This window comes from Rhopalosiphum maidis, chromosome 1 (genome assembly GCF_003676215.2).
Source record: "Rhopalosiphum maidis isolate BTI-1 chromosome 1, ASM367621v3, whole genome shotgun sequence".
Classification (NCBI taxonomy): domain Eukaryota; kingdom Metazoa; phylum Arthropoda; class Insecta; order Hemiptera; family Aphididae; genus Rhopalosiphum; species Rhopalosiphum maidis.
Window position 1 is genome coordinate 35724252 of NC_040877.1, and position 7727 is coordinate 35731978.

A 7727-nucleotide genomic window follows, 5' to 3' on the forward strand; every position below is an offset into this window, starting at 1 on the left:
TTAAATGGTTTAACATTGCTTAATACTTATAGAGTTATAGCTAGTAATGTCGTCTAAATAGATTTTGAAAATATCATTGATTCGTTTGTATTTAAAAATTAGGTATCTAAATTTAAAAATTAAACTGATTTTTATCATTATTTTCATTATATTATACTTATTTAGTTTAATTTTTATTTTAAAGTGTCAGATGGTAAATCATATTTTAATTTTCACTAGTAAACCTATTTTGATTATTATTTTATTCTCAAAAATAAGTTTGTTTCTCACTAAAATGTATATTTACTATATTTCATTACCGTAAAGATTAGAAATAAATAATAATTAAGTTAGTTCCTCCTCTCCCTCAAAAACAATTTTTTTATTACGATGTGTATTATTGTGTTGATATATACTAATATAGAATTAAACACTTATAAGTTATAATTAATGATTCTTTACCATATATGAAACTGTTTTTTCTAAATAATTTTATTATCACAAATCAACTATCAATTATATTTTAACGTCTGACCCATTTATAAGTTTCTTCGAATTATTATTTAAATTTTAAATATATCTTAGTAATATTTTCTAATTTTGATTTTTGTTGAAATTAAATTAAAAATAATTTTACCAAACCCCTTAAAATTTAAATGTCTCAATGTCTGTATCATCTAAGCTCTAATAAGTATTTTACCAATACTTTACCGAATAATACACCCATCAGTTTTCACTGTTTAGCCAGTAATATAGTATGTACATAGTAGTGTAGTACTGGTAGTAGGTACTACATCGCGTATGCGCTTTCGGCAGACACTTGTTATACATCCCTATTCCCTATACAGCTGATGCATTGCAGTAGTTATATAATATATTAATTATGTACTGCAAAATAGATTAGTTGTATATACATTATACTACAATACTCTTATCCGTACAAGCGGTGATCGCACGTGCACGTGACGCACGCTACTCGATCGTGATCTATAATTTGCGATGAGATGAGCACTTAAATTGATGTTCGAAGTGCACGTCTGTGTTTTTCACTTTAAGTAGTCGCGTCGACAATTTTTTTTTATCAAATGTACGTGTATACGATATTTACTGCACGTGATCAACAGAGTACGGAATAAACAAAATACGTGACTAAATTCTACGAGTTTCAATAGTTTTTTTCAACTAGCTGTTTATAATATACCTAGATACATGTGATCTAGCTTATTTTGAGTGGTTAAATATCGAAAACTTGGAAATGGAATTGATAGAATTTCAGGAAAATGTAATTTGGAGGATTAAATTTATTAATTTAAACAGCGAACTGGAAAAAAATATTGTGAAATTGATAGTAATATTAAAACCGAAAACCTGATTCTTTTTGAGACCATTGAGTGGAAAAGTCTACCAAATCATTTACTTTCATGAAAAAATTAGCGCTTTCATTATTGAACATGGTTGACCATGGTTCTACTTCTACATATAAATTCGAGCAGCTATTTTTCTCCGTGAATTTGATTAAATCCACATTGAGAAATTGTCTTGGAACAGTGCAGCATGTATATCTAATTATAAAATCTACAAATTATAATTTCAGTTAGGATATTGATTCGTTGGCTGGAAAAATGTGGCAACAGATTTCTCATTAAAAATTAATTTTTATAATTATTAAAACATATATTTCTTAAAAATTTTGTTATTCTAGTGTATAAAATTATGTGTTTATAATTTGTATTAATATGTAATAGTAAATAGTAAGTACTGTAAAGTTTAAATATAATAACAAATAAACTCCTGTTTATATATTTAATTAATTATTATTGAAGCAAAAAAGAAGATCTGAACAGTTTCTGACACGTGAGGCAAATAAAATCAAACCAAAAATTTTGATTTGACACACAGTTATCAAAAGGTTCGCCATCCTTGTCTTATACCATATAGGTAATATGCGAAATCATGATTTAGTTGTCTAGAGTGTTAGTTACTGATTAACTATAGCAATTTAGGTAGCTACTAAATTAATTAATAAAAATTAAATGTACAAAAAAAATAGGAGAAAGTTGGTAACCGCTTAACAACTCTACTGTACAGTTGATTTTAGGTGTCCAGTCATTGAAATTGAAATTTAACATATACATTGCAGTGACAGTGATTTATACTTAATGATAAGAAGATAAGATACATTCAATCTAGTACCTACGGTTACCTACTACAGAGTAGGGAAAATCAAACGGTGCAGACGGTGCAGTTTTGAAAGGTTAGTACTTGTGGTGGGTATAGTGAGATTATGATGGTCTCACTTCGTAGTGCAAGCTATGCCGTTATCAGTCATTAGTCATTACCATGGTTTGGTCTAGTGAATAATGGGGCTTCGCCATTTGTACGTTTTTTGAAAGTGGTCGTCTCTGAGGGGTGATGTAGTGTGGCCCACGCGCTCACCAGATTTGAGCATTTGTGATATTGCTGGTGTGGCTACCTGAAGGAAAGGGTTTTAAACATCGGCCTCACACCTTGGAAGATCTCAAAGATCAAATTAGGGAGGAAATTGGCGCTATACCATTATACCAGTCGAAATGTGTCAAAATGTGGCTGAAAACTTCAATAATCGTCTTCATCGCCTAACCTGCTGGCGGCCATCATCTTTCTGATGTGATTTTTAAAATTTGATACATAAAACGGCATGATGTACTGAAGAAAATTAAATAAATATAATTTCTGAAAGTTGCGTAGTTCTTTTTTTTATAGCCTTTCAAAACTGCACTATCTGTTTCGCCATCCACCCTGTATATATACCTAGACTTTTTTTTAAAAATATTTTGGTTATGAAGAAAGTTATTATATTACAATACCATTTTTTGATAATTTGGTTTTCTTATTTTGTTCATTTGTTATATTAATAAACAAATGACCGTAGATAGGTACTTGAAGTATAGTTGAAGTTGAAGACGTTGATGACTTGATGTTATCACTTAATGTTCATATTAGCATTTTCTGTATATATATAGTATGATCACGAATTAAGATATGTCTTAATTCATGGGTATGATTTAAAATATTCATTCGATCAAAAAACTTGAACATTTAATACACGATCCTTTAGATCCTAAGTTATTATTAAAGCCATTTGCAGAAGTATTTTTGATTTTAACATTTTGACGACTTTCCTATCATAAAAGATGCTGAAGTTAAAAATCAATGCATTAAATTTTTTTTACTATAAAAAATAGCTGTAGACAAAAAACACAATTTTAAAAACAAAATTAATTCTTTGTTCTATTCAGAGACTAAAATGATAAAATCATGTACATAAACAAAATATTGTTATAGTTGGGATACATAATATACTGTTGTATCATTTATAGGTACCTATATTGGCCCGGTGGCGTTCCCGTTTATTTTTTTGAGAGAATACTATATCAACAAATATAAACATTTAATACAATAAGAATAATGTTTTATGATCTATAGGAGTGTAGCCGGTAAAGAGCATGTCAATAATATGGAAAAAAATTGAGATTGAAAGCGTACGCAGTATACTCATAATATTGAAAAAAAATCTTGAGAGTATACGGTGTATATGTAGTATACCCTATGTGAACACCCCTGCCTATTGCCAATAACCAAAGGTGGGCAAGTTATTAATGAAAATAATTAACTCAAGTTAAATTAAAAGAATACAAGATCGATAAGTTAAAAGTTTATAGTTAATAAATTATTAATTTAACTCGATAAGTTACAATTTAATATAGATAAAAATATTAACTTAACTCAGTTTAAAAAAAATTAATCTATTTTTTTTAATTAGTATGTAGATCACATAAAGAGTAAATGTGTCTTTCTATTTTCTTATTTATAAATTATAAAAAACAATTTTATTGAACTTTTATCATAATTTACTATGTACACCGATATACCCTTTTACTTTACTAATAATTATTAATTTAAACTATGCAAAATTATGTTGTCAAGAAAAAGAACAGAAATTTTTATGTTATAGTATTGGATTATTTTTATTTTAGACTAATATAGTAATATTTACGTATAAATGAAAAATTTCAAAATGTTTTTAACTTGATTGATTTTTTTAAAATCAACCGAGAAAAGCTGTTATTTCAACTGTAAATTAAACTAGTTTAAGCTCATAAGTTGATTAGAAAATTAACTAGTTAAGTTAATTAGTTAAAAAAAAATGAACTTTTTAACTAGTTAATGCCCATCTTTGCTTATAACATAGTCTTACAGGTTACGGCTTGCCGCTTAGCGGCTTAACATATATACAGCCGTCAGCCATACAGGGTATGATGATTATTATCGGTAGGTAGGTAATTGGTATATTGTATTTATATTATACTTTATACTCGTATATCTTTAAGACATTCAGATTCCAGATGTCCTTAAAATGTATTTAATACATATATGGTTATAATAATTTGGATACCGTCATCTCTCATGCTAATTACTAAAATTTTTTTTGAAATTTTAAATCTGGCTATTTTTTATGATTTCCAACTGGCTTTTACCTCCAGCTAGGTATATCTAACCATCAATGGTGAACTTGGTATTTTTTAGAACCGCTGGTACTTGTATTATTTTCCACTTATTTTTAACACATCTCGTAAATCAGGCAAATGGATGACGGATGTAAAATCATACTAGATAAATGGACACTTTATACAGAGAAAATAAAGTGGTAATAATTTATATCTGACACTTATTAGAACGATAAAAATAAACCAGGAAATATACTATACTATAGATAAGATAAGATTTATTAAGATTAAATTATTCAAAACTTTATCTTTAAAAAAACCCTGAAACTTGTACTTACAGTATACACAGCACGAAAATACATGATACAATTATTTGAAATAATTTGCTATAGCCCATAGCCCATAGGTACCTTATTGTTACCTGCATTTAACTTTTTAATTTATATAAGTAAAAAAACGACTGTAGAAAGTTCACAAAGCCTGTAGATAAAATGTATAGGTATATGTATATATAATATATAATATCTTATATAATAATATTAATGATTATTAATTTATTTTTGTAAGAAACCTACAATTATAGGATTACTTGAACCGGCTGAACCTGACTATTTAAATGTATACATAATAATACATTTTATATAATGCATATATATTTTTCTACCTTAAATGTAGAAACTGTCAGGGTTTTTCCTTTTTATCTATGTGAGTATGTGAACATAAAAAATGTTTACAACCGTCAACCATCATATTATACTATTATATACTATACAATTGGTATACTGGTTTCTTATTAATTGCGTGCATACACAATTGGTAAGATAATTATAATATATATTATAAACGTATTTTCGTATATGCCACCCACACAGATAGAGGCCTCTAGGTAATGAGACGATAATTTACATTTAGTCTTCCTACACAATATTGGACAGAACAGAACTAACTACTAAGTGTAACTGTGTGTAGGTATACCTTATACCAGTTATACCTATATAATATATTATACATAGAAATTCCCGTTTGTGTTACAAACATTGAATCGTTGAAATATTTTACAAATTTTGCATCAAGTTGAGAACTACTATTATTAAATAATAAAAATTACCACGTAGGTATCCCAAATTAATCTTTAAATAATTAATGAAATTAACTTAAAATATTTATGGACCTTAGCCAATCTACAAGTATACATTTTTTGTATATTATATATACTATTTATACTTAATATGCATGTATATTAGTAGAAACAAAAATAAAATATATTTTAATAGTTATATTTTTGTAAAGATGCCAATAAGTATTAAAATAATTTACGACTGTTGATTAGACTGAATATTATTTTTTTTAGTGAGTTTTAAGTAATTTGAATCTTTTTCCAAATTCTCAAAAAATCTGATATTGTTCAAATATCCTAAGAAAAATTATTACATGATTTTTTTTTATTAGTTTAATTTTAAAATTTTAAAATTTCTTTCTTACGAGAAATAACTTAAATGTGAACACTTTTTAATTTTGATGATTTATAAAAAAAAATTGTATACATCAATATTATCTATTGACATAAGTGAGGTATAGAATTTATTATTAATATTATTCTGTTGAGTTGTTACTTTATAATAAATTAGCGATTAACATACTACTTAATTTAAAATTTTAAAAACATATATTCTTTGAGGTACCAAAAAAAAAAAAAAACTATAAAATACTTTAAATTTGATTTTTGATATTATTCCACCATATCTATTTAAAGAAACCCAGATTTTATAAAACAAAAAAAAAAATTAAAAATTGTATGTTGGAACTAAAAGTAATACTTTGGTCATTAATTGTTTTTACATGTTCAAATTTCAACAAAAATATAATGATTCAAATTTAAAATTGACTACTAATATTAAATATTCTTTGGTGATAAATAATTTCATTTTCTATATTATAATAAGACTATAACACCAATAGATTTTGGGATTGTATATGAAAATGTCATAATAAATATATACGAGTATTTGTTTTTATTTTAAATTTAAAATTGTATGCTATTGCTTATTAGAGAATAATTTATACCTGAACATAAGATAAAAAATATTCAAATATTATATATTAAGCTATTATGTACTAGAAGAGACAAAATTGAAACAAAATTAGTTCTGTTAACATTTCAATAAGATAAAAATTATAAGTTGGTTTTGTTTAAATGCTGAAAAAAAAATAGATTTTGTCACAGTTTGCGTTTTATTTGTGTTTCTATTTTGTCACTCAATAGTAAACCAAGTAGGATATTTGGATGATTCTAAATCACTGTATAATGTATATTAAAAATTGTCAATAATATTAACAAACTATATTTTACCACTGGTTTGTTTTTGTTATGATCAAATATAAATATACTTTAATTTACACTATAAAACATAAAAATATTGATTATCATTAATCACAATTCATAATTTACACATAATATATATTTATTTTTCTAATACTTTCTTAAACATAACAATATGATATTATGCAGATTTAAATATTATTTATAAATTATTAAATTGAAACATACTTATACATGAATACAAATATAATAAGGATAGGTACTTCAAAACGTTGTGGTGGGGGGTAACAAATTTTTTTTTATTTCCAAGCGATATGAGAGTAAACTACAACTATACAAATAATTATAACAAAAAAAAAAAAAAAAATTCTAACATACAACATGGATTGAGGTACTAAATAAAAATTAAAAACAAATATGTTTGAAAATGTAAATAAATACTTCTAATGCATAATTTTCCTTTATAATAACATTAACTTATTAACTAAGAAGATAGCCAAGTATTCATAAACAAATTCATTAATAACATTGTGTTTACAAAATTAAAGTTTCTAAGGGTATGAATTATATCTTTTAAATAAATTTGTGATTGTGCGTCTCAAATGCATATTTCTTTTTTTATTCCTTCATAAGTTTTGAGTTAGGTATAACTACCTAACAAAGCATAACTGCAGTATTTTATTTAATGGAATCTTAGAAATTCATGAAATTGTATAAAATATTTAGACATGCATAATTTGATTAGCAAAGCAAAATTATTTAGATATTGATGAAGATAAATAAATAGATCAAAATCAACCAAATAATGCCAAATTGAACATTTGATATTGTCAATTCAGGAACTTTTCATAAACTATATTTTTCAATAATAACATTAAAATATATAACATATATATTTATTTTATTCAGTAATAGGCTTTATAAAATATATTAAAAACGCA